The sequence below is a fragment of the Bactrocera tryoni genome, chromosome 1, assembly GCF_016617805.1.
Source record: "Bactrocera tryoni isolate S06 chromosome 1, CSIRO_BtryS06_freeze2, whole genome shotgun sequence".
Taxonomy (NCBI): domain Eukaryota; kingdom Metazoa; phylum Arthropoda; class Insecta; order Diptera; family Tephritidae; genus Bactrocera; species Bactrocera tryoni.
In genome coordinates, this window is record NC_052499.1 from 28,931,422 (window position 1) to 28,953,533 (window position 22,112).

The 22,112-nt window shown below is 34.4% G+C and overlaps 1 protein-coding gene across 2 annotated transcripts in view; it reads right to left on the bottom strand.

The window, feature by feature from the left end:
* LOC120773628 (tachykinins) overlaps positions 1-14,702 on the bottom strand; it is a 49,296-nt gene extending 34,594 nt beyond the window's left edge. The window contains exon 1 of one of the 2 annotated variants that reach the window (XM_040102645.1): positions 14,267-14,702. The gene's annotated coding sequence lies outside the window, so the exon portion shown is untranslated. The remainder of the gene's footprint in view (positions 1-14,266) is intronic. The other variant, XM_040102637.1, reaches the window with a different exon arrangement.
* Between the last annotated feature and the right edge of the window lie 7,410 nt (positions 14,703-22,112).

Below are 22,112 nucleotides of genomic sequence, written 5' to 3' on the forward strand. Positions count from 1 at the left end.
TGTTTTTCGAATGGGTAAATTTTTTTTGTGTAAGTTGGTAGTACTGTTAGTGACATTAGAATTTGAGATACGCGTCGCTTTATGAGGCTCTAAAAGTGATTTCTTCGATTTTTACTATGTCTGAATTTATTGATCAAAGAAGTGTGATAATGCACCATCTCATACTGCATTGATTAATCGTGATCATTTCGCCACATTTTCAACTAATATCGCATTCGTAGCATTTACATGACTATTCCGAGCAGTGGCTAGTACGTCAGGCCCTCACTCCGAGACAAAAAAACTTTACCAGTGAACCCAAAAAGGTATTACTACCACCTTTACATATTAAATTGGGCTTAATGAAGAGTTTTGTCAAGGCAATGGACAGAAATGGAAGAGGGTTCTTGTATCTGAAACAGAAATGTCCAAGAGTCAGTGAAGCAAAAATTAAGGAGGGCATATTTGTGGGTCTGCAAATAAGAGAACTAATGAAAAATAAAACATTTGAGGAAGTGCTCAATGAAACTGAAATACGGGCCTACTTACTGCCTACAAAAAAATGGGTTGCAACATGTCCCTTAAAATTCACTTTCTGGACTTCCAACTGGATTTTTTCCCCGAAAATTTAAGGGCCGTAAGTGAAGAAATTCTTCCACCAAAACATTTCTGCTATGGAGAAACGGTACTAAGGTAAGCGGAGTGCCAATTTGCTTGCCGATTACTGCTGGGCATGGTTAAGGGATACTCCAAAAGCAAAATATCGCCGAAAAACATCGACATTAACATTTTAAGGTACTCTTTGGTTAATATGTATATACATATGTATGTATATTAAGGTGATTCAAAAAAAAAATTTTTTTTTCGTTTGGTACTCGGAAAAATAGGTTCATAGACGCCTCTAAGAAAGCCTCTCCAAACATGAGTTTTTAATTATAACGGGTAGGTCCTCCTACAAACAGTTTTCTATTTTTTATTATTATCAGATAGAAAAATTTATATCTCGCTTTCAACTACTTGAAAAAATATCTTGTTCCTTAGATTTTGTAGGAAATTGAATGCTCTACAAAAAAGCTCTCCACGATTTTTTCGTAAACCCAACCGTTTAAAAGATATTAACAGTTAAAATTTGATTATTTTTGGGAAAATTTTTTATTTCTTATGAATTTTATAACTCAATGAATAAAAATTATTATGAATAATGAAGAGTATATTAGGGTGTTTTTTTTTGAACTACGAATATCTCGAGAAGGATTATTGATAGCGATTTTGACCTCGGACCTATTTTGTCACAAATAAAATTTCCTACAAATTTGTCGTGTACATTTTTTATATAGCTCTTGCCATTTACGAGATATATACAAAACAAGAAAAATCGTTAACTTCGGCTGCACTGAAGCTAATATACCCTTCACAGATTACATTGGTGCCTTAGAAAAAAATTATACCAAATTTCGTAAATATATCTTGTCAAATGCAAAAGTTTTCCATACCAGCATTTGATCATTCAGTTTGTATGGCAGCTATATGCTATAGTTAACCGATCTGACCAATTTCTTCGGTGATTACATTGTTGGCTTAAAAAATAATCTATACCAAATTTGGTGAAGATACATTGTCAAATGTGAAAGTTTTCCATACAAGAACTTGATTCCGATCGTTCACTTTATATGGCAGTTATATGTTATAGTGGTCCGATATCGGCCGTTCCGACAAATGAGCAGCTTCTTGAAGAGAAAATGACGTAGGTAAAATTTCAAAAGGATATCTTAAAAACTGAGGGACTAGTTCGTATATATACGGACAGACGGACATGGCTAAATCGACTCAGCTCAACATACTGATCATTTATATATAGGTATACTTTATATGATCTCCGATGCTTCCTTCTGGGTGTTACAAACTTCGTGACAAACTTAATATACCCTGTTCAGGGTATAAAAATACGAATTTCGTGGAAAAATCAGGTTTAGAGCCCCTTACTATCTCGCCGGTGTGAGTTTCGACTTTGTCGCAAGGGGCACTTTTATAGAGTGTTCAACTCTGAGGAATATGTGTCTAAAGTCAAATCGATGCCATAAAATGCCTCTGAGCTATAGAAATTTAAAGATAAAAAATCACGATTGTCGTGTATTTTCAATGGAAAATTTTTACATGCCTTGGTCCAGTCCTTAATGTTAATATTAAGGGCTAAAATTTTCAGGGTAACCAAGGAAACTTCATCATGGGACTGAAAAAAATTGATAGTTAAAAAAAACACCCTAATATATGTATATATATGTACATATATTGTTATATATGTATATAATAGTAATATATTTATCACTGTTTTTTTTTTAACAAAAACCATCAAAGCAAAAAAACTATAGACGATAGAAGAAATCTGTAGCTATTTTCTGCATTTATGGCAATTTTTACATAATAAACACTTTGTTCTATTCATGTCACAAAAAACAAGTGATTTTTGCTTATCACTGCTACCAGCAAGTTCATCTTAACACAGAAAGCGGAACTCCAATTTATTAATCTTTATCACATTATAGTTTCCACCGTGGTGCAACAACTCAAGTTCTATATCAGCAATCTGTCCTCCGGTAGTAATGACAAACCTTAACTTGTTAACTTGCTTACAACTTTTATAACTTTCATTTGGCGAAAAAGAAGAATTGTTTTATTTTATCTCCTCTCTCTTTTATTGACAACAGCTGGTACTTCGCAATATATTTAGCTAGAGAGTCTTTATCAAGTCAAAGGACTTAATATATATGAAGTTCGTATAAATCATAGTTCCTTAGTATGCGTTATTTCTCCAAAACTGCATTTGTTGAATCTTTATCTAAAGTGGTTGTCTTTTAAACAACTTTTCTTTGGTGATATTGCTACTAATACAAAAGGTTTTGTCTAAAGCTTTGTAATAAGGCTTACAGACAGCTATTTGGAGGGCAAAGCTCGAATGCTTTGACTAATTATCATAGTCATTAATAATCGTAGCAGTTCGCCGCACCTCAATGTCTAATATTTTAGATATAAAGTCACAGTTCTACATACCACCCTAGTTTGTACACTCCAATTTCTGGAATGAATAGTTTGTTTAAATGATAACTAGAATAGAGTTTTTACTGTAACATAACGTAATATCAGTTCACTCTTTTGGTGACTTTTAGATCTCCCTAACCTCAAAAACACTCCGAATAGAGTTTAATAAAGGTTTTTGGTAATTTTCGTTTATCCGTGATTGTATTATTTAATGTTTCGAAAAGTGCCTTCTATTGGCCCCCTCAAAAACACTCAGAGAAGAAAATCTCTCTATATTTCAGTTACTTATTATGTCTTAAAGGTAAAACAGAACAACCGTGGCTTAAAAATGTTTTCTTTTTATTAAGTTTAAATATTTGTAAAAGGACAGTAAATCGTTATTTAAAGGCATAAGCCGCTAAATGACTTTACAGGAAATTTTAAATACACATTGCCACACCGACTGGGGGCATTTTATAACAGTTTCTGTTGCACGAAGCGCACAAGAAAAGAAACGGCACAATTACTTTGTTAAAAGATTTGATTTGGATTTTTTAAGTAGCACGCAGGAGTAGAAGGCGACAGAAATAAGCAGAGGTGGGAAGAAGTATTCGTGTCGGCGAAAAAAATATAACGGCAACCAAGTATGAATGTTTGTAGGTATATACAGGTAAGTGAGTATGTTATGTGTGACGGTGTTTAATGAATAAGTGGGAAACACAGGCAATTTTCCTTAGGCTATACTGTTGTACGCAGTCGCATTCTGTTACTGACCAAAGTATGTATGTGAGTAATACACGTGGCCACATGTGCTTCAATTTATCTATAAATGTATGTACGTATGTGAGGCCGCTTAAGCATTGGTCTAAGATCATCTAGACCGCTCACTTTTAAACCAATTAAGCGTTCAGAGCCACAGCTTGCGGCTTAGTTTTGACATCTTTAGCCAACAGAGCTGCGTTTACTGCTGGAATTCTCTCGTGTTTATTAAAAATCTAAAATGTTTTACTTTTATGATTTATTTTTGTTGATGTTTAAATTACATGAATTTTATTTAGTATTTTTCTTTCTAGTGTATTAGTAACTAGAGGACCCGTCCACGTTTTACTGTTGGTGATACATAGTTAGTACTACTAATATGTACCATCTATATGATTTCCATTATTTAGATTCTGACTATTAGTTAAGAAGATATAGCATTGTTGGTGAACCAACTTGTGTTAGTTTACAAAAAAATGAATCAAAAAGAATTTCGTGCGTTAATAAAGCATTGGTTTTTGGGGGGAAAATACTGTTGAATTTGGGCTGTGCACCAGTGAAATCAACCAACTCCAATCGATACTCAGCCTAGTGGACTGCATATTATGAAATGGTTCTCAAGCGTGGAAAGACAAAAAACTCGACTGGCAAGGTTTTTGAGATGCACTTGGTTATTATTCATGAAATGATTACGACGCAATTTTTAATTTATTGTACTGTGTATTTGGTTGCAGTTCTATTTTATATTATTATTATTTTTCAGTAAGAATTAGTTTGAAATTGTACGCATACGAGTATACTCCATCGTTTTCGTTTAAACATTTTATTGCTCTGTGCAATGGTTCGAAAATATTTCAATATAGCTCAAATTATAATAGACCTTAATATCAACACTCCAATTATTCCGCTAAATTTTTATACTAAATCTCGCGTTTGGTTTGTTATGAATGCATTTGCGTCCTTTGCCCATAATCTGGCAAAGTATCCGCAATACTTTGACGACGAAAATGTCAATGTCATTTTTTGTTGTGATATTAAATATATCTGATGGGTTCGTCCTAAAAAAAACTGCCTAGTTCAGGAGCAAAATCAGTATAACTCATATTATAAGCATGTATGGATGGATATGCAAATTTTTACTTATTTCTTTCTATTTTTGAATTACTAAAATTCTCACATGATTATTACATGAATTTTGAGCAAATTTAGTTTAACGAATTAGGCTTGTGATGCTGGAACTCTAAAAGAAGACTGCGTGTCGAAAGTTCCCTATCTTGTATGGACCGCGAATTACATGTGCACAAGCTAGCTGGATAATCGTCTCAAAAGACAACGAGAATGTTATAATATATCAAATATCGACATTCCGGACATCAAGCGTAACAGTGATATAACTTTGCAGAAGCAAGCTTCACTCGGGGAACCTGCAACGAAGAAAGTGAAATTTTTCCTATCAACCGGAAAAACTATGGCCGTTCTAAGGTCTTCACGAGATACAATCTAGTCTACTAAGCTCCATTATTGATCCGATTCGATGCGGATTTTGAAAAATGGCCCAATGCAGCGAAAGAAAAAATACTCTTGCAGTTACTCACCGTCTCACACATCCACCGACGACAAGGCAGAACTGGAGAACGGCCGTTAAAGTTGAGCCCTCTCTGACTGAAATATATTGTGCTATTGAGATTATATGTTGTCGGAAAAGTCGGCAATACTCCCAAATTTTGGTTTTTCAGCAGGCTATCGACATATACATATGTAGAATAAACATTGTAGATAAATTCAGACATAGAAGTTTAAATAGACACATACAGCCATATTCACACATTTAAAACGTGCTTCAAGACTATATACCATATAATCCTTAACAATTTCTCCATTGGCTCATTTATGATTTCAAAATGAGCACCAACAGACCCTCAATGAACGTGCTTTGTTGACTTGAACCCTCTTAGCAGGTTAAAAGCATTCACACCTGACTTTTATTCAGTGTCAGGAGATTCATTTCGGTTACTTCATCTTCGCCTTTGCTTTTAGAGCAAATGAAATTGTAATAATGTACTCATAGTTCATATAATCGCATAAGTAATGATGCTTTAGCACACACAAGTGCTCCCACACACACCACTTACACTTCTAAATGCATTTAATAAGTGTAAATTTGCTTACGTCAGCATCTTTAACGCCTTACAAGAATTATTATTATTATCTAACAGTTATGTTAAATTTTTTATTCAACAAAAATATACGTAAAAATATTATAAAAGAAAGTAGGGCACAATGAATTTACATATTAATTTTTCAATAAGTAATTGATAGATCATAATGAATTGATACAATAACCCAGTTCATACTTTGATTATGCGTTGAAAACTCAGTTTATGAATTTTATGGAATTTTCGAGCTTTCGTGCTGGTAATGTCAAACGCAGAAAGAAATGTCAGACTAAAAAATATACTCTATTCTATACTCTTGCTCATATGTCCGAACCAAATATCGGAGAAGTTCGGTATGACTTCAATTTTTACCGTGATCTTTTCGTATACCACACCAATTTACAAAAACTTTTAAGCACATCTGAATTTCTGATGAAACTTTCATCAACACTGGAGGCTAGACTCTATGTTTGATTACCAAGTGGCGGTTATTTTAGCAAAGTCTTATATAGTATGTATTATGATTTAAAAGTTTGCCGCTGTTGAATGGAACAGATGAAAAAGTTTCTTGAAAATGTTTTCTTAATAATGATCGTCGCTAATTTTGTGTTAGACCTTGCATGTTATCTTAATCTAGGAGTAGCTTGAAATCCATACTTAATTGTCTCAGCTAATTGATCTTTATGAACATAGTGTTAATATTGTGAATTATTATTTTTTTTATTCATGAATTTCGATTTTTAGGAAAGTTAAGTAAAACAAGGAAAAAGGGCTAAATTCGGGTGCAACCGAATTTTTTTTACCCTTCACCTTGCCAGGGAAAAACCTTAAGGTGCAAAACGTCAACCAGTGAATCAGAATCCAAGCAGTTATATATAATGGGTTGTCAAAAAAGTCTTGCGGTATATTTATTGATTTTGTTTTTTTATTGAAATTGAAATGAGTTTTTGATGACTCATGCCTAGCTCTTGACCGATGCTACGGCTGCTACTATGCCGGTCTCTTTCGACCAATTCAGCGTTTTTATCGCAATTTTCGACGACAGGTCTTCCGGAGCGTGGCGTATCTTCGACCAAATGGAAACTGTATCGGGTCCATAAACTGCACAAATTTTATTGGCGGCTTGAGATGTATTTTTGCCTTTATCGTAGTAGTACTGTAAAATATGCCGTATTTTCTCTTTATTTTGCTCCATGTTTGCGACGCTATAACTCACGAACGACTTAAAAGAAACGACAATCCATCAAACACGTAACGTGTTAGCGCGTGAAATGGGCTTTCCAAAAAGGTACAGCATGACCCGATGCGACGAATAAAACTAGAACTACGCGCTTTCAGCGCCGACTAGCGAAAATACCGCAAGACTTTTTTGACAACCTATTATATATGTACATATATAGTATATATACATAACTTATACACTAACCGACATATTCGCCATAAAACTTGCTGGAATAATGAACAACTTTTTAAGTGGTAAATGGAAGTTGGGTGTAGTATCGACCCGATTTTATCTATTTAATAAGGTAACTCACATAGCACTACCAATCATATGGAGTAAAGTCAGCCGAATGTTCGAAAATTTGCTATTAGTTATATGGGTGCTAGGTTTTATCTATTTTAGGCACGAAGCTACACTGTTATTAGTGAAACACGCTCTCTCATTTTCATTGAGATAACTCACATGGAATTCAAAAATCTGTGTATTAGGTATATGGGAGCTAAGTATTTAGCCGGTTCAACCCATTTTTGATGTACAAACATAACATTGTCAGGAAAGGGCTACCCTAAATTTCAATTAAATATCTCCCACATTGACCGAAATTTGCAGAAAAATGTCAACTTCTGACCCCCAAATTTTCGATACCTAGTGGCATGAACATTTTTTGTTGGATTAATACAATATATGGTCCTAAGGTGGCATACGCTAAAGGCATTTTTCAAAGTTTTATCCGGATATATTTATTGCTTCCTGATTTGTACACTGGAAGGGAAAGGCTCAGATGGAATTTAAAATTATGTTATATGGGAAGCAGGTGTGGTTACAGTCCGATTTCGTCCATTTTGGCATTTACCTATAATTGGCGGTGCCACGCCCAACGTCAAATTTTTACTCTGGCGTATTTAGTTATCGATTTATAGCGCTTTTAGTAGTTTTTAACAATACCGTTATATTGGGAGTGGGCGGGGTTATCATCCGATTTCATCCAATTTCACACTGTCGGTAAGAGTTCCTAAGTAGAAGAATTGTCCTAGCTATAGAGGTCTAGGAGATATATACATTAAACCCGCTGATTTACAATAATCCGACTAAAGTGATATGTAAGCAAACGATTTTTCATGTATTCCATTGTTCTTTATACCCTGAACAGGGTATATTAAGTTTTGACAATGTATCTTCACCAAAATTGGTATAGATTATTTTCTAAGGCAACAATGTAATCTCCGAAGGAATCGTTCAGATCGGTTAACTATAGCATATAGCTTCCATACAAACTGAACACATAGTTACTAAAAGAAATGCAGCTGTGAAGGGTGTATTAGCTTCAGTGCAGCCGAAGTTAACGTTTTTTCTTGTTTTAAATTGTGTTTCAATTAAAAGTAATGTTAATATACATAGAAACCAATACATGCAGATATTTGTTGCATATCAAAGAAAAACAATTCTAAGGTACAACTCATGATTTATTTTAAGAAGAAAATATATTTGCTCGCAGTTAGATATGTATGTATGCAAATATATGCTTGTTTACTTGGTAATCGGTGGGCATTTAAATACAACTGTTTTACCGCTAATGTGCAGCTGGAATTATTTAATAGCTGCTGGTTAAAAATGCGGTTTGAAAGCGATATTAAGCCAACCCACAATGAGTTTTTATTTATTTGTAAACTTGCCAGGCGTTCCAGTGATATTCCAAAATATAATTGCTATTTAATTAGTTCTGGTTTATCTGCTGCCATTTATTTTAATATTTTTAACTGTCGATTATTTAAACCATGCGATTATTTCAGTAACCATAATTATTTGTTTTGTTGTTCATTAAAATGATTAAAAGTACTCACACATAATATAGACATGTATCTTATTAAAAATTATGAACTAGAATGTAATAAACCATTATTATGCCGGAATCATAAGAATTCGGAAGTACAGTTGTAAAGCAATTTTGGAAATCTAATTACTGGGTGATCTCCTTACCATTGAAAAAGCTCAGCGCATTCGGTTGTAAAGTATTGCATTTTTGACCATTTTTTTGGAGTGTTCTTTTATTAAGCCGAGCTGCACAGAAACTAAAATACTCTTCACATAATAAGCAGATCTTTATCTTGATTGTGATTGGACACTATGCTTTAGTGGTTCTGAGTGAACAATATGTTCGCAGATTATATAGGTTTGCTTTGAAAAATGATCTGTGTCTAGTTTCGTAAACATATGTGTGTATGTTTCTTGTCAAATAAAAAAAGAATTGTTTTTTTGAAAGCTGTTACTTGATTTATACTATGTGTGTGTAAATTTGTTACGATAATAATCGCCCAATGTTCTGTCGATATAGTCGCCGATTAGAGTCAGTAATTCGAGTTACAATGGATCACATCTTAAGAGTCTCCGTCCAGTGCGCGCTGATAGTATCTTTGACTGCTGCTTTGAAATAGAGTATTCAAGAAGACCCTTGTGAATCCATTAGCTATCGCGCGCAACAAATGGACCTGTGCCCATCACTTTATCAAAGGCTTTGACGAAGTATATTGGGAGTGAACGTACAAAATCCAGCTTGTGTAAGAATTGAAGCCGAACGACCATCAAGCGAATAGCGCTTGGTATTTATTTGAGCCAGCCGCGGCGCTCACTTGCCCGAAATCATTTTTAAAACATATTTGCAAACCTTTTTCTTTTTTATAAACCTAAATTCTTATCGATAACATTCAATTATATGCCTTTTATATTATTTCAAAAGCCTAGCTTAAGGCATCCACCCACAGAATCGTAAGCAGAGTAAATAAATTTAAATTACTAAGCGATAATTTTAAAAGCGAAAACATTTCTCTTTTTTTCGATTTTTTTCTCATTATTGGATATACTGTAATAAACATTCTCTCAATTTTTGAAATCGAAATTGAAATTATTAATTCGCTACAACATTTTTTATAGAAAGGGAACGGAACGATACAATCTTTAAACGCATATTTCTCAGAATAGTGTTTTTCAAAACATTTTCCACTCTCAAAGGAAGAGTATATGCTTCCAATTTGGAGAAAACATTTTAACATAATTTTCTATCGCAATATGGAAGCTTTTAGTTTTTTGAAATCTTCCTATTTTTTCTACGATAAACGGGCTAAATGCGATACTTTTTGTTCAAACCACTGCCATTTTGTCAATTTTGAAATGTACTTATTTATAAAAAAACAGAACAATTAGTTAATTAATTTCAACATTAAAAAAATCGCGAAAACCAGTGATTTTTCGGAGGGTTTTCTTGAGACGATCCCTTAAACAGGAATTCTAGTCAAGGATTTTTTTCTCATATTTGGAATTCAAATTATTCTAAAGTTACAGCATTTTTTAGTATTTTTGTAATTAAACATTTTGTTTAATTAATTTTTACTATTTTTTAAGCATCATATATTTTAAATAATTAACAAAAAATGATAATAAGGGGCACAGCTGGTGGAAAATTTTGAAAAGAAAGTTTCTCACTGTTTCATATTTCGATAGTCTATAAAAGTACCATACTACAATTTTATATGAATATTTGAAACAAAACTTTACAACCTTTCAATTTTTTACTGCATGCTTTGTGTATAACTCAACATACAATGACATATCGGTTTTTTATATGATCAGCAATCGAATTTTGGCAGGCCAAAAACTCCAAAATTTGGGGTATATTTTTATAGATTTCGTCCAAGGAGAAGGCCGTAATCACTGCAGGAGTTTTGCTTTTTATTGCTTAAAAAATATATAATCTTCTTTATTGTTTTATAAGTTTTTAAGGTGAAATTTTTCCTATATTTTTAGTCGAATACCATATTTTCAGTTTCATTGAATAATGATAAATATTTTACAACAAAGAGAAACGATATTAGACCTACTTTTTTATTAAACATTTCCTAAAAACACAATCGTTTTTAATTAAACTGCTGTTGAACCGAAAAAAAGACAGAAATTAAACAAGTAAAGAAGGTCCAAAATCGGGTGCAACCGAACATTTTATACTCGTGCAACTTGCAATAATCAAAGCCAGGGAAATACATACATTAAGGTGTAAAACCAATCATATAAAGAAAAGTCAACCGGATGTTCGAAAATCCTGTTATTAGTTACACGGGGCTAGCCCACATTGTCACTCAAATTTACCCATTTTTGGCACAGAGATACACTGTTATGAGTAGAACACGCTCTTTTATTTTCATTGTGATAACTCAAATATTGACCAATATATGCGGTACAAAGTCGAAAGTTGGAAAATATTTATATTAAGTATATGGGGGTTGAGGAAAGCATTGGTGGCACACAATAAAGACAATATTCATGCAAAGTTTTATGCAGTTATATTAACTGCTTCTTGATTTATGTATTGGAAACTGAACGAATCAACTGGTATTTAAAATTATGCTACATGGGGAGTAGCCGTGGTTGTTGTCCATTCGTCCATTTTCACAATGTGACATAAGAATGTAAGAAAAATGCCACATACTAAATTTTGTTGAAATCGGTTGGTCGGGTCCCTAGATATGGACTCCTATAATACCTACTCATACCATCTCGTAGGTAAAATTTAATGTCTCTGACGTATTTAGTTATTGATTTATTGCGCTTTCAGTAGTTTTTAACAGTATCGTTATATGGGGAGTGAGCGGGATATTCCGATTTCATCCATTTTTCACACTGTCGGTAGAGGTTCTTATAAGATTTGTACTCAGCAAATTTTTTTATTGTAGCTTAAGTCGTTTAGGAGATATATATAGTAAACTTGTTAGAGGACGGGGCCACGCTCCTGGTGTCCCTTGTTACTGCAATCCTTTGTACTAAATGACAGTTTTCTCTATTAATTTATTGCTTAGTTGTGGCACTTTATATGTTTTCGGTTAATAGCGATTTGTGGGCGAGGCAGTGTTCCGATTACGCCCATCTACGAACTCGAACTTTTCTTTGTTCTAAGGAACCCACATCGCCATATATCAGTTTTTACTCAAGTAACAATTGCACGGACGGACGGACGGACAGTCAGACAGCCAACCGGATTTCAACTTTTCTCGTCATCCTTATCATTTATATATAGATAACCCTATATCTATGTGGCTTAGTTTTGGGTGATACGTACAACCGTTAGGTGAACAAAACTATAACAAACTATTACAGGTTGCAAGAGTATAACAATTTGTTTAAATAGTTTTTTTTAAGTTTCTCACTATTTCACTGACAAGAAATCGGTATTAGGGGGCAAAGCTAGTGTGAAAGTATGAAAAAAGTCCTAATTTTTGCATATTCCGATAGTCCATAAAAATAGCATAATAAAACTTTATGCGAATTTATTCGTTTTGAAGTTACAGCCTTCCAAAGTATAGCCTCTCAGTTCAATCAGCTCTAACAGTTTATCTTTGAACACGTTTTCTCGAAACAAGGTTTTTCGAATTTGTTGCAGTGATAACTTGAAGACAAATGAGCCGATCATCCTGAAATTTTTTCTGCCTGCTCCGTATATAGTAATTCTAAAACTCCAAAATTTCGAGTAAATTTTTTTAGATTTCGCCGTTTTTAGCGCTGACGATCTATATAGCTCAAAAAAAATTTTTTTTTTTCCAAAAAGGTATTTCTTAAAAAATGTATTTATACCCGGAAAATTTCAAAACAAAGCAGTGTTTCTTTTAATCCCAAAAATTGACTTTTTATTCACTTTTTTATCACACTGGTCCTTTAAAATAAAATTAAATTTTTTCTGTCGTCAAAAATGACGGAAGTCCTCTTCCTTAAACTAAGTTCAGCGAGATAGTTTAAAAAAATATAAAGAAGCTAATCACAGAGTTAATTGTTATATTTTTCTATTTATACGATTTTAAATTGTTTCAAAAGTTTTAAAGGTAAAATTTTTTCTTTATAGGCTGTCTTTTTTTTTGGTTTTGAATAAAAAAATTGGTAGTCGAAAAAGTATTTTCGTATTTTATCAATAGATGTTTCAGTCGTACGAGTATATCTTAATTGCTACCAATCACATTGTGTCACACTAGTTGGTAACAGTTGTTCAAAAATGGGTAAAAATAATGAATAAATCCGCTATATTTTGAAATTTTTTCATAAAAAAGGGAAGAATACCACGCAAGCCGTGAGATCTGTGAAGTTTACGGCGACGATGCTGTATCAGTTCGTGCAGCACAACAATGGTTCGCTCGCTTCCGCTCTGGAAATTTTGATGTGAAAGATGCTCTTCGCTCTGGTCGACCTATCGTTGAAAAAGTCGATGAAATTATGGAAAAGATTGACCAGGACCGTCACATAAGCAGCCATGACATTGCTAAGGAACTTAACATTCATCATCAAACGGTTTTGAACCACATGAAATGTCTGTGAAAAATTTAATTGACTAAATTATCATCTGCGATTCATTGCTGAAACAAAATGAAATCGAACCATTTCTGAAGCGTATAGTAACAGGAGATAAAAAGTGAATCAAATACGATAATAATGGGCGAAGAAGATCATGGTCCAAGCGTGGGCATGAGCTTCAACAAATTGTCGCAAAGCCAGGATCGACGCCTCGAAATGTTTCATCCACTATGAGCTGTTTCAGCCTGGTTGAACGATTGATTCTGCATTTTACTGTCAACAAATGATGAGATTGAAGCAAACAATCGAAAAAAACGGCCAGAACTGATCAACATAAAGGGCTTCGACTTCCATCAGGACAACACTATACCACACACATCTTTATGGCTCGGCAAAAACTGGGAGAGCTTGGCTGGGATGTTTTGATGCATCTACCAAATAGCTTTGACCTTGCACCGTCGGACTATCATTTGTTTCGATCAATGCATAACTCCCTTAATGGAGAAAAGTTGGCTCTAAGAGAAGCCTGTGAAAATTACTTGTCGCAGTTTTTCGCTGAGAAACCAGAAAAGTTTTACACTGATGGAATAATGTCTCCATCGCAAAAATGGCAAGAGGGATCTACCAAAATGATACATATTTGGTTCATTAAAATTTATTATACATATAAAAAAATTGGTTGAAGTTTGATTAGAAATATATAAAAAAAATACCAAAATTAATCCTTATTAAACATTTATTAAAATTAAATAAAATAAAACCTTGTAAATTTTGAAATGCCCAAATCAACTAAAAACTCTTGAGCACGTACCTGAGAATAAATTGCGACAGTTTTCAAGAATTTTTTGAAAGTTTTATTGTGCGCACTTAAAATATATTAAAAAGTTCAGTTTTGAATTCTTCACAGTTTTGACTTTACTCAAATTATTAACCTTTCTAATTTGCACATACACAAAACTACAGTAATTTGATTATCGCACTTTAAAGCAAAATTCAAATTCAAAAATCACGACTCTTAAAACCGTGTGACTGACTTTTTAACTGTGCTGCTTGTTCTTTTGCCACAATAGCTTTTATTTAAAATTTTGTATCCGCCCGCTTTTTTGGCAGCGCTAATATGAACCCGCTGACGAGTATGCAACAACTGAATGCCAGATCAAACGGAACAGGATGTTAAATATCTGCGGCGAATGAGGCAAATCAGCGAGCCACACAGAGCGCCAACGACAGCGATGGCGGCCGCGGTAGCCGAGCTGGCAACGAAGACGCGTCGAATGCACTGAATGCGTGGATTGTGCGACTTGTGAGTGGTGGCCAAATGGTGGTAATGCGTTGCTGTTGTTGTGTTTGTGTATGCGCGCGTTCGCCGCTAGACGGTCGCGTTGGCGCGCACAAACGCGAATGGACACCGATGAATCGGCGTTTAAAGAGACAACGACGGATGTACGAATAGTGATACGATAGATATGCCGATGTGTGTACATATATATATATGTACGTATGGAATAACGTACAGAAGTTACAACAACACCATATTTAATATACTGCGCCATTGTAATGACTTCTTTAACTGCGGTGCAGCTGTTTTATGGGGCCATTTGTTGGTATTGTTGTTGTAGCATCAACAATTGGCTTCATGTGGCATAAAACCCTGCATTAAACAAACCACTAACGCCTAAAACCATGCAACATTGTCAGCAACTTTCGCATGCTAGGTATCTAGCGTTTACATTCGATGCTCAAAAGTGTGTGTATGCGTGCATACGTGGCTGTTGGCACCTGTTGAAAAGGAAAATTACATACAAATAAAAAAGTAAAAGTTACAACGAATTGGTAGTTGCCGATGGAGTCTGAGTTACTACATATTTCAAACTGTTAAATGACAATGTTTAGTTGTTGCTTTGTGCTTTTGAAACTATGAATGAATTTCCATGAGCATGCGCGATAGCATTCAATGCCTACATAGTATTGTGGGATATTAGATATTTGAGATTTAAAATAAAAAAATAATATTTATATTCGAATAAGTGTTCTTAACTCTAAGCTTTTTCTATACATATACATATGCTACACATATGTTTATGTATTAGGTTTTAAGGGAAACACCCAGTGCGAAATTAAAAAAATATATTCATATTTCGTTTTTCCATATTTTAAATTTCCTGCAGCTTCTATACATAGTTCTCCATACAATGGCCTATCAGTTTTTCGATCTCAACAAAAATCAAATTTCGGCAGACCAAAAACGACCAAAATTTTGAGCAAAATTTCTCTTTTTAAGAATAGTATGGACAAAGTCTTCTAGTAGGGAATGATGTTTTAGGTTTCATTAGTGGGGAAGGCTGGAATCCCACCAGCAGTGAAGGGATATTGCGGTAAATATTTAATTTTTCGTAGCAAAACTTTCCTGTATAGTCTTGAATTATATAATTAAGTATTATAAGTATACGTAGGTTGTCTTATATATTTCGGGAACCTTAGTGTTGGAATCTGACAACTCATAACTTTTTAGTAAAGTTTGATCTCTTGTGCTGTTCACAGTAACTTAAAATATTCATCTCGGCCAAAAAATGGAATGAAATCGCAAGCATTTTAGCGTGATTATTTTTCACAATTCAGCAACAGTACATCGATGAACTTAATTTAATTTTGTAGTTGAAGCTCCATCAAGAACCCGAGTTTATCGATAATATCGTGAATTCAATCGAGGTTGTAGATCAAATTTCGTAAAGGTTGTCCAAAATTAGTGGATGATGTTTTTCGCAAAATAATATTGCAAGATCGTCATGTGACTTATCGTGAGTATGAACGTTTTACAGCAAAAAAATTTGTTCCCGTTGGATGACACACAATTTGTCGGTCGCTCAAAAAAGATTGAGATAAATGTTAAAAAATACGACAGCGGTTCTTCGAAACACGTCTATGACAGCGTGACAGCGGCAAAATCGTGATTTTACACATACATATGAGCTCGAAAGTAAACAGCAAGCGACTGTATAGGTGTTTCCAGATAAGCCGAATCCAACATAAATTGTTCGCGCACGAAGCACTTCCAAGGAAACGCTTACGCGTTTTTTTGGCAAAAACTAGATTTGCCGCAACCATACCACTGGAACAGCGTAGAACAGTAAATTCTGAGTGGTTCGCAATCATTTTTTTGCTAGTAGTCTTTCAAAAGATCAGATAAACTAACCAAAGACAAATCACTCTTCACCGCGACATTGAAAAATCTCACACATCGACTGAAACAAATACATTTTTGAGTACTCAAAACATCGATTTGATGAGATATCCTCAGCATCTTTTTATTCCAGTACGAAAAATAATAAACTTGGAGGTTAACATATTTATTTGCTTCAAAGAGTCTTATACCTTTTCATTGTTGCCTAATATCTTTTCAACAAGTATTTTCTCGGGGTCTGAAAACAAGAAAATAGTCATTAAAAGTCAGATTCGCAGACTGTGGACTCCCTTGAATTTCATTAATGGTCCAACACGATCTTTTCATATCTTTACAGTGTTAGCTACCGCGATTAACTTCATTTTAAGGTCATCCAAAATCAATATGTGAAGTGTTTTAAATATTAATCTGTAACAGAAATCTTTTGGTCGGCCAATGAGTTCATCGCCTTTTAATTACAAATTTACTAAACTACTATATGTTAAGAATATAGATATAATACATCGCGCAAATTCTTAAATATATTACCAGGTAAAATTCACTGACACTTACTGACTTTATCGGTATATCTAAATGATCAGGATGATGAGAAAAGTTGAAATTCAGGTAACTGTCTCTCTGTCCGTCCGTCCATCCGTGCAAGCTATAACTTGAGTAAAATTAATGTATGAGATATATAATTGGATTCAGAGTGAATCCTTTCATATCAATATTATCTCTGCGCCACCATATACTTAATACTTAATATAAAGATTTTCGAACTTCAGGATGACTTTGTACCGCATATATCGGCCAATTTGCGAGTTATCGCAATGAAAATTACATGTTTTACTCAAAACAATACATCTTTGTGCGCGAAATACATACAATTGGGCATAAATTTGACTTAGCCCCCATATATCTATTACCAGGATTTTCGAACATCCGGCTGACTTTGCTCCCATAAAATACATATAACGATTTTCATTCTTTAGTGTATGAGTTATATATAGAGTATGTTTATTTAAATTGCTTGGATTCTGATCATCTGGTTGACATTTTGGACCTTAAGGTATTTCCTTTCTTTGATTGTTGCAAGTTGCAGGAGTATAAAATGTTCGGTTGCTCTCGAACTTAGCCTTTCTTATTTGTTATAAATATAATTTAGTCTACTCAAAATAAAAATAGTAATAGTTAATGCCCACTAACACTCTCAAAAGGGCTTTTAGCAACCGTGTAAGTGTCCGCAGCATCAGCTGAAATAATACGAAAATCCAACAAAAACAAAATAGAAATGACGCTGGCAACTTTTTAAAGCTGCTAACCAGCCAGCTAACTCTTCACTCATTTACATAGCACATTAACATTTGCGTCACTACATATGTTATATTTATGCATATATGTGTATTTACATATGTTTGAGTATGTACGTATGTGTCCATGTTTTAATATAGAAATTACATATGTGGACTGTAGGCTCGCAGACTTGCCAGATTGTTGGCTGCATAGCGTTGAGTTAAGCCAAACTGGCTAAAAAAACAACACAAAGTCGCTTTCTACAGGATCTAAAGCTTGGACTCAAGCACGCTAGCTGCCAGCAATGCCAACACTCCACTCATAGAGATAGAATAATGAATATTTCATGCGATTTCTACGAGTACGAAACCGTTTGATTGCCTTGTGTTAGCAAGTTACATCCAAACGCACTTACTTACAGACAAATGCGATATGAAAAATACAAAAAAATTTATTTTTTACTACATCCCTTTAACTTTTTGTTTTTGGCTTTTGTTCTTTTCTCTTCTGATCAAAGTTGGCAAAGTTCACATTTCATTGGTTGCACGACGCGCTTCAACTCGCAAGGAAGTAACGGCGTTTCTATGAGTTGTATAAGTATTGTGTGTGGGTGTGCGTGTATGCACCTGCGCGGAAATTTTCGATTTTGCCTACAAACTTTGCTATCGTTTGGTACAAACATTTACATGCGTGCACTTTTAAATAACTCTGTATGAAGCTTTTTATAGACTGGGAAACGTAGGAGGATACAAGTTGGAGTATTATACACATATACATACAGATATTTCACAACTCGACTGTTAAAACTATTTAAATAAGGCTCACATAAATATATACTAGTTCCATTGTTCTATAGTTAGAAATATCAATTCGGAAAAAAGCTTTCTAAAACCAAATATCGGTTTTTATCGATAACGAAAATTGTAATTGTAAAGTATTGGTACTCACTAAATAAAGTAATTAGGGAATGTAATATATAGTTTTGTTAAAAAAATTTAAGTTTTCTGGATTTTTTATCAACGTCGAATAATATGATTTATGGTACACATGAGTTATAATCGCAAATATTAAACTCTGAAGATATTGCTAAAGTATCTCGATTGTTACGGATAATAAAATGTAAAAAAGAAAACTGTAAGAAAGAAATAAAGAAAATACAAGAATGAAAATATCGATAAAATGATGAAGATAATTTAAAAATATTTTAATGTATGTTTGTATATCGATTATTTCTTTCAGCAAAGGAAGAAAATTTTAAAATAACATTTTTTGTTGGTTTAAAAGTCAAAACATTGGTAAATAAAAGTTCAAACGTATAAATTTCTTTTTTGAGAATAAAGAAATAGTTTTAGAAAAGTTAACAACAACAAAAATCGACAAAATATTATCGGTAAAAAGTATCAATGTTTTGTTTATATTTGTATCACTAAAGAAGTAAATTTTAAATAGCACTTAGTTTTAGTACAAAATTTGCAAAATATCGGAACTGGGAGGAATTTAAGTTTTTACAATGAAGAGATTAGGCCTGCGAAACAACACAGTTATAGAGATTTATATAAAAACGTCTCCTCAAACATGGAAGTAGCCAGACTGCACAGGGTTTTGGTCAGAGATAAAACTGACACAGTATTAGCTATGAGAAGATCTGATGGGTCCAATACGACCAGCCCAGAAGAAAAAGGAATGCACTATTGCTTGCACACTTCCCGGAGACAGTTTGTAACGACCAAATTTGTACTTCTGCAACAGGGAAGGTAAATCTAACTGCCCCACTTTGTTCGGCTTATGAGAGATAGCCTAGCGATGTCATATATCCCTGAACCCTGGTGAATCTTTAGAATTAAAGTAGGAAATAAGGACTATTTACTTGTCAGAATCGTTTAAGCCAGTTAGTCTCACTTTCTTTCTACTAAAACGCGTGGAAAATAGTATAGAACATGATGTAAGGTCGAAAGCGCTGAAGACCGAACCCTTATTTGCGCATCTGCACGCGACCGAGGAAATCAAAATCTCAGACATCGAAGATGCTTTTGACAATGCGTCTCACGCAAGTGTAACAAAAGCACGTCAGAAAAGAAATGTTATAGAACCAGTGGTTAGAAGCCGTACTGCGCACTAGGATAACTGAGATCATTATAGAGGATACTAAGATTCGTCTCGAAATGACAACACGTTGCCCGCAGAGTGGAGTATTGCCTTCTAATTATGTAGCACTGTCGTGGGTGAGCTTCATAAGCTGCTAATCAATAATTGGATCCGTTGTCATGGGGATCAGTTCGGGCAAAGGAATGTTGGAGTATGTTTGGAGTGAATATCAACCCGCCGTAAACGACTATTTTCACGTTTACCAAAAGAAGGTTTTTGTGGGCACTTAATACTTTAACTTTTGGCGGCAGAGTTTGATATGATAGTCGCTTGGCAAGTAAATACTGGGATGAAATAACGGCTCTCTCCCAGCGGCAGCAATACCGAAAGGGCAAACTGCACAAAGAAGTTTAAAGTTACCCTCGGCAGTACGGCTGACGAATGAAGTAACTCCATGCTTGACCTTCTACTAAGCGATAGCATTATTAAAGTATGTGCACGAAAAAATTGGTTGAATGTATAACGTTATAAAACTTATTTGTATTATTCAATTTCAGAAATATCTATACAAGTTATAGTTTATATAAGCGATAAGATATTTTTTATAAGCGGATAATCGTAATTTATACAAAACATCCTTCATAAGCGCTTGCACACAATCCTTATTGAAGTCCTTAGTGACGTTTCGCCACTTATTCCTAAATTGCCTCTCATTTTTCACTGTATGTTGCGTCTTTTACAAGGGCCCAATAAGTCTCAATCGGCCTAAACTCTGGGCAATTTGGAGGGTTCACCTCTTTGGAAACAACAACCACTCTATTGTCTTGGTACCACTTTAAAGCGGTTTTTCCGTAATAACATGTCGCAAGATTAGGCCAAAAGAGTACTGGATCCTTCTGAAGCTTAATTAAAGACAAAAGACGTCTTTGTAAGCACTCATTAACATAAACTTCTTGATTTATTGTTCCATATCCTATAAAAGGTGCACTTTTAAGGCCACACTGGCAAATGGCCTGCCATACTAAAATTTTTTTTGGGAATTTGTCAAGCTTTTTATTTTTAAATTTATCAGAAACACTTCACTTTTTGTTTGTTGTGTAAAATTGTTGGCCTTGAATTTGTTTAAAGTCCGCTTCTACATAGGATTCATCGTCCATTACAACGCAGTTAAACTTAGGCATGCACTTTTCATACAATTGTCGAGCACTTCGTTTTGCCAAAACATGTTGGTTATCATTGCGCTTTGGTGCTGCAATCACTTTGAAGGAACGTAATCCATTTCGTTTGCGTACTTTCTGTACATATGAAGGTGATATTTGCACTTTTTTGACGACATTTCGTACTGAAAGTTCAGGAGTTCGTTTCAAATAGGTTGCTATAAGTGGAGATTCGAACCCTTGTTTTCTACCACTACCGGCCTATCTATTCAATGATAAGGAGTCACTGTATTTCTTAAGAACGAAAGATTCCGAAAATTTTGCAATTTTTAATTTTTTGGCGAAGTCGCTGTGAGACATGCCTGGATTTTCCAGCTTTTTGCGCAAAACCGATTTGCACACGTGTATATTCATTGCTGACAAATTTTATACTAACCATATTTTTGTAAAAAAAATAATGCAGTTATGTAAATAATGTAGTAAACGTTGCGTGTAAATTTGAATTTTGATTTTACCGTTAGAAATTTCTAAGCTGTGCGTATTTCTATGTGACAAGCTTTTTTCGTGCTCGACTTGAAAACATCGAAAGGCAGATGATCAAAATGTCCATACCTTTGGAACTTATTTCGAGCATTTTCCTGCAGTTCTCAGTTTTTTTAGATTAATCTCTAACTCAACTATCACAATGAGATTATTGTCATACTCAGCAATCGTTGTACTTAAAGCAATTTCATCTTACGACATTACATCGCTATTGGGCAGGAGTGCATTGAACGGATGAATAGCCATCAAATGCACCTCACCTGGATACCAGGTCACAAGCGGGTGCCGGGAATGAACTTACCGATGAGCTTGTGCGTTCTGCAACTGCTTCCAGGATGGGGGGAACGAAACCCTCTAAAGCGGTTGGTTTCATACCATAAAGGAGCTGCTACGCAAATCGGAGAGAGTAAATAGGG